The sequence below is a fragment of the Electrophorus electricus genome, chromosome 1 (assembly GCF_041902795.1).
Source record: "Electrophorus electricus isolate QZ-2024a chromosome 1, ASM4190279v1, whole genome shotgun sequence".
Lineage (NCBI taxonomy): Eukaryota > Metazoa > Chordata > Actinopteri > Gymnotiformes > Gymnotidae > Electrophorus > Electrophorus electricus.
Genome location: NC_137497.1, coordinates 12029268 through 12039194, shown reverse-complemented (window position 1 = coordinate 12039194; position 9927 = coordinate 12029268).

Below are 9927 nucleotides of genomic sequence, written 5' to 3'. Positions count from 1 at the left end.
GTCAATGGTCCTTGATTCGTACTTTAAGTACTTCGAACCTCAAGTAAGGTTTGGCTTGAAATACCGTGCTTCAGGTCTCATGGAAGACAAGCAACTAGACTATTTTCTGTCCTGGCTCCAAGATGGTGGAATAAACTCCCACTTGCTGTCCGGACAGCAGAGTCCCTTGCAGTCTTCAACCGCAGACTGAAGACCCAACTATTTGTGGAATATTTAAATGACAACTGACCCTGAGTAAATTAGTACTTATTGTAGGGTATTGTTTATTACACTGATGTTGTTTAACAAACCCTAGCACTTATTGTGTATTACACTTATCATCGTTTAAGATAGACCGTATGTATTTTGCACTTGTAGGCATCAGCAGTGATCCCTGTATTCTAGATCATTGGTATCTTGGACTCTAACCTACTGTACTGGGTAGGATGTTTTCTATGAGTAAATGACAAAGCAATTTTGCAAGTCATTCTGGATAAGAGCATCTGCTAAATGCTATAAATACTGTAAATGTAAATATGATAGGCTTTCTGAATCTGGCCACATGGTTGGCTTTAGGAATCTGGCCGTATGATTGGCATTAGGAATTTGGCCATATAATTGGTATTAGGAATCTGGCTGTATGACTGGTTTTAGGAATGCTCTGTTTCTTCACTGCAGTCCATCTGTACACACACTCTCTGTTTCTTTCCTGTTATGATCTGAACGATAATCTAGTTGCACCTTTTTTTTCTCTTTAGAAGGAGCCAAACCAGTATGAGCACATTTCAGTCCCATAACATCCCAAGAGTGGAAGAACAAGTCTTGTTGTGAATATCATATCTCCCTCCATGTGTGTGTTTATACCATATGTCCATCTGTGTGTGCGTGTTGGGAAAAGAAGGAAGACACTAGAGCAGACATGGTGAGAACAGAAGACACAGGAAGACATGGAAGCAGATGCAGAAAACAAGAGAGAAACAACCATGATCACAGAGACAGACACAAATACAAATATGTAAACACCATGAATACTGTAAGAGGTGTATCAACACTGCGGGTGTTAGCATCACTTTACAAGTGTTTAGATAACATTGGATGGGTAAAGTTAGCACTTCAGGTCACTACACTAACAGTGTAGGTTTTAATTCATACTGGGAATTTTTCTGTTTAAGTTCTGTTTGGAACTGAGACACAACCACTTGTCATCACCAGAAACCAGTTTAGCTGCTTGAAAAGAATGAAACACTTTCTATCAACATGTGTTGTGTGAGACAGAGAGAGAGCCATCATGGTGTAGTGCTGCTGTCACATGTCTGTGTGAGAGTGAGAGATGGTGAGAGAGAGACATAGGAGGAGTACAGAGAGAGAGAGAGAGAGAGAGAGAGAGAGAGAGAGAGAGAGAGAGAATATGAGCACTCAGATGATTTGGCTTCAGTTTTGTACAGTTTGGAATTTCTACACGGCAGTTTTCATTACCAGAAACCAGTTCAGCTGGTCTGTTTTTATCTTTTGTCTCTGAACCATGGTCTGAACACCTCAGGGGAGCTGTTAGCGTTTTAGCTCCAGTGGCAGAGTGAAGTGAAACTTTTCACCCTGTGATGGAGCTATCCTCCACCAGACTGTGTTCATATGGACTGTATGCATTTCTTTAGTTGTACAAGGTCTGCTGCAAAACCTGTGAGCTCCACCAGAGGACTCGAATAGTTGACGACGGTTGAGAGGTATATCGGATTCACCCCTTCTGCCTCTGTGTGACAAATTAACACACTGCATAAACTTTTAGAAATAAAGCAGCTCTTTTAACATATGGTAGACACACTCTAGAAAAGATTACCGTGCAACAATTCATTCAGCATAGGAACTGTTTTTGGTCTTCTCATATCTACAAATGAGAAGTAATAAAAAATTTAAATGATAAATAAATTACATAAAATGTATAAAGGTTCACAAATTAGAAATTACCTTGGTCAGCACTTTTCTCCACAGATTCAAGGAACTCGTGAAAGTTGGAACCTTAGAAACACAGAGTACAGAATTACAGACCGACTGATGTGTGAGCAGAAAGATTACCTTTATGGTAGCCCTCATACCTAAAGCACTCGCAAAGCATGTAATCTAAATGAACTGTGATCTTATTGTTTCAATTTTTTATAAATAGATTCACCCACTTTGAAGTTCAGGTTTTTCTCAAAAGGGTAGACTATACTGGATGACTATATTTTGTCTTGTTCTGTAACAGAAAATGTAAACATTTATATCCAAAGTATTACACAATAGAAATCAAAATTGTAATCTATTTAGCTAGCCATGAGAGTTAGAATAGCCGTATGATTTACATAATCAGAAAAATGTTACATGTACATACGTCTACATTTCAGTTGATCAAAATGGTTCACGTACATATAACTGGAACTCTATGATACAGCGGTCATATTTATCAATATATATAAATATATCAGCGGTTATATTTATCAATAACCATCAGAATATAGACATTTAACAGCATGTTACAATAACCTTTCCTAGCTAGCTCACAAAGAATAACTGTGACCTCTGACTACAGCGTGAGTGTGTGTGTGTGTCAGAGAGAAGGGCACTGAACAGAGAGAAAGCAGAGAATACAGAGTGGTAGAATATGAGACTGTAGTATATTTAATCACATTAATATATCTCAATTAAACAAATCTCACATCCCTTTCATACACAGGTCTGCTTGGTTGGGGAGAAAAAAGGCGGCATGTTTTGAACTTTCTGGCCTAAAGTCATTACATAATTTTTGTCAGAAGGTGTATTCCAGCATGGGTAGAGGAGGAGTTGTGTCTTTCTGAGAGAATCAACCAATGGGAGGGGTGTGTGTGAGTGGCTGAGTGAGGGACAGACCTGAGACTGTACACATGTCTGGTTATCAGTATGTGCCAGATTGACATGAGGAGCGTAGCAGAGATTAAAGACTGGGGTGATATGTATTCATATATAAATATTATAAAGAGGCTGAAAACTTTTCTTTTTATTTAAATCACTTAAAATGTTTATTTTTCAATTAAGCCAATAAAACAATTTTGAGGACCCTCTGTTAGATTCATTGTCACGGTTGAGTGTCAGGGGAGTCTTTGTGGGCACTACTTGCTATGCCTGAGGCAAGGAATCCAAACAATGGTAGATTACACCATGGAATTCTGGACGTTAGCTGCGGGAGCTAGGTGAAAAGAGTCTGCCTTGGCTGATACATTCGTCATTGGCAGACCTACAGACGGAACTGGCATGTAAGCAGGAAGCCAACTCACTGAATGAGGTAGTACACCTTGCTATCACGTATGACCATCTCCTGTAGGAGCGATCCCGGCAATTTCCCCGAGGTCGACAACAGCAGGAGAATGCACCCGCAGTGGCGCAAGCAGAAGTTCCGGTGGAGCAGCTAGGTGTGGCCAGCGTAAAAGGCAAGCCGGAGAACCGAAGGGAGCACTGCAATTGTTGCAGTTTTCCTCAAACCTGTCTATGTGCATACTATCTGTGGTGATTGTACACATGGGCCGTCGACTCTCCACTTCAGGTTGCTGGTTTCATTTGACCCTCCACCTCTCCAGCGTCCGCAAGTGTCTTCTTCGTCAAGAGGAGGAACGGAGGATTGAGGCTGTGCGTGGACTAATCAGGGACTCAACGGCCAGTTGGTGCAATATCTGTACCCCCTCCCCCTTGTCCCCACAGCACTCCAGCAAAACCTGTCCACACACCTGCAGTTTTAAGATCATTTTTGAATGACTAACACTAGTTATCTGAAATTGTACACATAGCACAATGATCATTCAGGATTCAAATTGAAGTCGACACTTGGGACAAGACATCCATTCACATTAAGGCTTATTTGTCCATCATTTAGGTTCCAATTGAGCTCATCTAATATAGAAGAAAATGTCAAAATAAAAAACATAAAACGCCTTTGATGTTTTGGGTTTATAATGTGTGTCTTGATGCTGGAGATTCATTTTCACTCACACTTTACATTTCCTGATTCACCAGCGTCTTGTCTAATAAACTGAACAGTTTTGAGCATATACATGAAATGACTAAGTAGCTACACAATGTTTCCACTAGGTGTCCTAGACTTCTCCAAAGTCTCCTAAAACCTCTCCAAATGCACACAAAGTCATCAGTCACTATACATCAAGTTTGCATGTTTCTTTTTGCTAAAATATCAGAGTAAGTTACTTTAGTAAGTTGCACAACAATATTAGCTTCATAGCATCATTGTTATTATAGGAAAATACTGTAGCTAATACTGTAAATGCTGGGGAAAATACTGTAAATGATGTAATACTGTAAAGAAATATACTTTCTCATTTATACTTATGATTTGTATCAGGATTACAAATTTTTCCAGCAGTCAGTGATTTGCTATGCAAACATCGAAGCTAGTCCATGCTGGCAGCACCCAAACAACTCCACATAAACTTCAGCTAAAATAAGCCACCTTCTTTCCATGATGTCCAAACGTATTGGTAAAATTATCAAATTATTCTTATGGTTGTACGAGTTTCGCCAAACAGCGTCAAACCCATGTGCTAGGCTATCTACTAACAACACTGAAGCACTGACAGTACACAGTGCACAGACCTTTAAACATTAAAGGGTTGACTAAATAAGGCGACCGAGGGGTCTACGTTTTCGTCTAAGCCTCCTCTATTTGATGAAACAGCTGCCAATCACACCACTTGCTCTAGAAACACTTGGAAACACCTGGAAGTAAATGCTAGTCACCCGCCCCTTCCCCCTTCACACATAGGTGAGAATTGCTGTCACTCCAAGACAATGGCACGTCAATGGTCAATAGAAATCAATATAAAATAGAAAAGGGGGGACTAATGCTCTATTCAGCAACACTTTTATGTCAGTAATGTGCATTTTAGTTAACCAAAGGCTTGCTTAGTTTGGGTTTGCTTACTAAGGAACCGAACGCGTCTTTTTACACAGAGACGTGAGCACGCAATTAAGGACACCTTTTAACCTTTCACAATGTTAAGGACGTCCTCGGCTGGAATCCAGGAGTTAAATTTATCGAGCCAGCCAACCCACTTGATCAAGCACATCTTTTTTCAGTTCCTAGTTTTTTCAGATAGTATCTTTTCTATTTTAAAGGCTTTGTCTTTTCCCACTATAATCTTTTGCTGCTCCTGTTCATAAAAGGTCCTTTCTATATTTTCCCCATCAAAATCCTGTAATTTGTATATGGGAGAGTGTCTCCTTAGACATTCAGAAACTAAAATATTCATCCATAAAGTTATTTTTAATTGTGAAATTCTGACGGTAATCACTGACTATAAATTTGAATATGAGTTTTTCCACCTTTTTGTGTTGAAACAACCCATACAAGGTTTTAAACACTGTGAATGAATTTCCTTCATTCACTTCAACGTGTTTCCTTTTGATGCTACTGTGATAGCTGTTGTTATATGTATGAACCAAGTCCTGCACCACATCGATGTATTTTCTTGTACTGATGGCTTTGAAGTATCTTCACATTCTGGTTTTCAACGCCCTGTTGAACCGTTCACACACTGAAGCTTTTTGCCCCGTTCCGGTAGCAAAGTGATTGATGTTACTTTTTTTCATTGTTTTTAAACTTTTATTAAGAAAATCTTTCCCTTCATCAGTCTGAAGTTTTTTAGCACATCTGCCTTCTTTTAGAATCGAAACAAAGGCTTTGGTAACCTCGGCATCTGTCTTGTTTTTTATCACACGTACCCAAGCATACTTGAAAAGTATATCTATACACATTAGCATAAAATTCATGCTATCACTATGCTGTGATAAGTTAGACATGTCTACCAAATCGGCCTGCTATTGTTCATCTATGTTTCCTAAAATTACTTTCTTTTAAATTTCACAGAGATTGGTTTATGTAGGGTGTATACATCCTGAGCTGGTAACCAGTTTTTGATTTCCTTATCATCAACCTTTTTACCCATTTCTTCCACCACAGACCTTTGCAGACTCTCGACCCCTCCATAGGACCCGGGGTTTGAGGGAGCATAGTAAATATTTTTCAGCAGATGTTCAATCATGGTGAACTCATTGAAACACGATGAAGAGTGCTAGAATGGATTATGGATTTATTAGTATCTTTCAGTAAAAGAGGTTATGTTTGTTACATTCAGCTAAAAATGAAAGCATGCAATCAAAGAATGTGATTTATATATGCATGTAACGGGTAACATATTATTGGCTTCGGATACTATCGAACTCTACTGATTGCTAGACTCTCATACTACACACATCAGATTTTCCAAATTAGATACAGTTTTGTTCTCATCTGTGACATCCTGTTCTGACTCTGATTTCAATGGTTTTGCAGAACAGCATGATCCACTCCTTCATCAGCACTCTTTTCTTGGGTGAAGGACCAGAGTGGTTGTCGATAAGGTTTCCCACATGACCAGATCACTGGGGTTCAGGTTTTCATGCAGATTCCAGTAGTTCATGACATCTTCATGCTCCCTGCACACTTTGTTTTTTTTTCTTTGATGCTTCTGAGAGCAGCTTAGATGTTCTGTACCTCCTGCAGGTTGGCTACTACTACTTCAGCAATAGCCTGAATCTTGTTCGAGGAGGTATCTGAATGCAGCACAGCTTCAAAGCTCTGGACAGTGGGTGGGTGAACCCTGTCTTGAATAGTCTGGGTGCTTCATGGCTGAAATAGGATTCATCCAGATGATACAGGTATGTGTGTTGAGTTTTTTCATAAAAGCTTGTTTCAGGGTTTCTGTTCTTTTTGTCCTCCATGCCATAAGAGCAGCTTCTTTATAATATGAGTTCATCATGAGTATAGAATAAGAGACGTGATTCTAGGCTCATCGTTCTATCTGTGATGCTCAGTGAGTTCTACCCCTATTTATATGAGAACTTGGGGGCAGTGTCATGATGGGCATTCCTTTTGTCAGCAAACCTGAGCTCATGTTCCCCTTTGACATGTGACTTTATCTTCTCTGAATGGGTATCAAATGTCTGCTTCAAACTTCAGAGTCTTACTTTTAAAGAATCAATCCTAAGACTTGTTTAAACTTTTTAAACATATTGATCAGGCTGAAATACTTTTGCAGATCAAACCCATTGCTTCACCCAAAGTTCACTACTAAATCTCTGGGTAGGGGGAGGAGTTGAAAGGATCTTTGAGAGAAATCAACCAATGGAAGGGGTTGTGTGAGGGTGAGTGAGACAGAGAGAGAGACAGACCTGAGGCCATACATATGTTTGGGTATCAATATGCACCAGAGTGACCGGAGCAGAGATTAAAGACTGGGGTGGTATGTATTCATATGGGCCTCAAAACCTTTAAAAATATATATTTTAATGACTTGAATATTTCTCAATTAAAGATTTTAAAAGTCAATAAAGTAATTTAAGACCCTTTATTAGATTCATCATGTTTTATTATAATTTGATATGATATTATAGTATAATATCTATATATAGTATAATATGTAGTATTATAGTGTAATCTAGATCAGGTTGGTGGTGTCCATGCCAGGTGCATGTGGTATCCAGGTCATGTGTGTGTGATGTCCAGGTGCTAGAAGACATGGGGAGGACACAGCCCTGCGCTGCAGCCATGCTCACACATTCACACTAACACATGTTACCATGGAGAATCATGTGAGGAATCAGATGTGTTTTGGTCATCCTCTTCTGTGTCATAGACTCAGACCAGATCAGCTCAATAGTGGCTGGATACTCACAGAACAGTCAGTCATGAAAACACATCACATTCTACACACACAGGCAAAATTAAAGAGCATGGCACTGTCCCACACACAGACACACACAGCCATTAAATGAACTGTGCATATATCACGCTTCATGGAATGGAAAACGACAAAACAAGTGGAAAAAATAAACACCACACTGACTGTGGAAAAAAATGGAAAACAAAGGACGCCATGGGAAGAATGGCAGCCCTGATGCACTGGGGAAAACAAAACTCTAAAGCTTTACAAACAAAACCAGAAAACAGGGAGGAGCTTTAGTGACTAAGGGAAGCTGAGAGAGAGACGTGAGAGGGAAAACTGGAGAAGGCAGGGGAGTGTAAAAACACAGGCACCCTCGCAGAGCAGAAGAGAGGTGTAGCACAAGCGCTCACAGAGCACAACATCTAGAGTTACTAGCTAGGAGCTTGCCTCAACACTTTAGCAAAGTCCCAACACTAAGTAACTGGGTCACTGGGTTGATATAGACCTAGCACAGCTGTTGGGCATCAAGCCTGAAATTAAGAAAACTCAGAAATTAAACTGCACCACTCTTCCTTAAACATTTCATACACATTATATGTAAAATGTGTGTGTTAGTGAGAGAAATATAGATTCATTGATAATGTATGTGTGTGTTTATATAAAGAGAGAGTGAGAGATGGAGGGTATTTGAATCTGATTAATACAGTGATAGTGTGTGTGTGTGTGTGTGTGTGTGGGAGAGAGAGAGAGGGAGAGAGAGAGAGGCATGGGAGTGTGTGTATGTGTGTCTGATTAATAGTGATAATGCATATGTAGGTGAGAGAGAAAGGGAAATATCAATTATGTCTGTGTGTGGGGGGGGTGAGAGACTGAGAGTGAAAGAGCTGGAGAAAGACTGATAATTGTAAGAAAGACTGTGTGTGTGAGAGAGAGATAGACAGACAATGTCTGAGAGAGAGAAAAAACTTTGTGTATGAATGTGTGAAGAGTTAGACAGTTATAGAGACTGAGAAAGAGAGTGATGAGTCTGCACTACCACAGAGCAGTCTCACACCAGCACTGCTTTATGAATCAGACTATAAGGCAAAGAAAAACAAGTATATGTAACCCTTGGAATATGACACTAAAACTAAAATGTACTAAAGTATATTCATCAGGCCCTAAACAGGGAATTAGCAAAGTATCTACTTACTGGCAGAGACATAAAGAGAGAGGTCCTACTCAAGTACAAGCTCAGTGAGCACAGTCTAGCTATAGAAAAGAGCACACGTGCACACACACACACACACACACACACACACACACACACACACACACACACACACACACACACACACACACACACAGTCTTTATTGTTATGCCAGTGACACCCACCTGTACGGACCTGCATTCTTTCAAATGACTGAATCAATGTTTAAATGAAATTAAGTGTTGGTTGAATCTAGGGATAATATTTGATCTTGACCTTGGATTTGATAAACAAATTAATTCTGTTTTCAGAGGTAGCTTTTTCCATCTTAGATCAATTGCTAGGATTAAATAGTTTCTGTTGCCACAATATCTAGAGAAGGTAAAGTATGTCATTATTTCATGTTGCCTAGACTGGGACTCCTTGAATATCAACTTTTTGTCAAGAGAGAGAAATCTGAGTTTCACCTCCAATCAGCCACATTCCTGGGATACATCATAGGCACCAATGGGGTCACAATGGATGATTGTAAGGGGCAGGCAGTAGCCAACGGGCCCAAACCAAGCTTAGTTAAAGATCTGCAATGATTTCTGGAACTTGGTCATTTCTAAAGACATTTTTTAGAAACTTTAATGCGATTGCTGTTTTCCAGGATAATGAGTGCATGCATGGTCCCAGACGACATGCTTCCATCATGTTACAGTTATGTCCATCTGTTGGGAGATCGATAATGAAATTGAGAGAGTTCTGGAGACTCTAAAGATGCCAGTTGACTGTCCTCTGGGTAAGATCTACATTCCTAAACAGTTCAGGGACCAACTCATCACCTGAGCTCACTCTTCTATGACCATGGGACAACCAGGTTAATTATGCATGTGGCAGCTGATTACGAAATGGTACTGGTGAGAATCTGTAATACAGGAAGTACACTGGTTAATTTCTTCTTGCACCACCTGCTCTCAGTGTAAAGTCCCTAAGACCCTGACAGCAGGTACATTAATACCATTGCTTGTAGCAGAACATCCTTGGTCCCACAT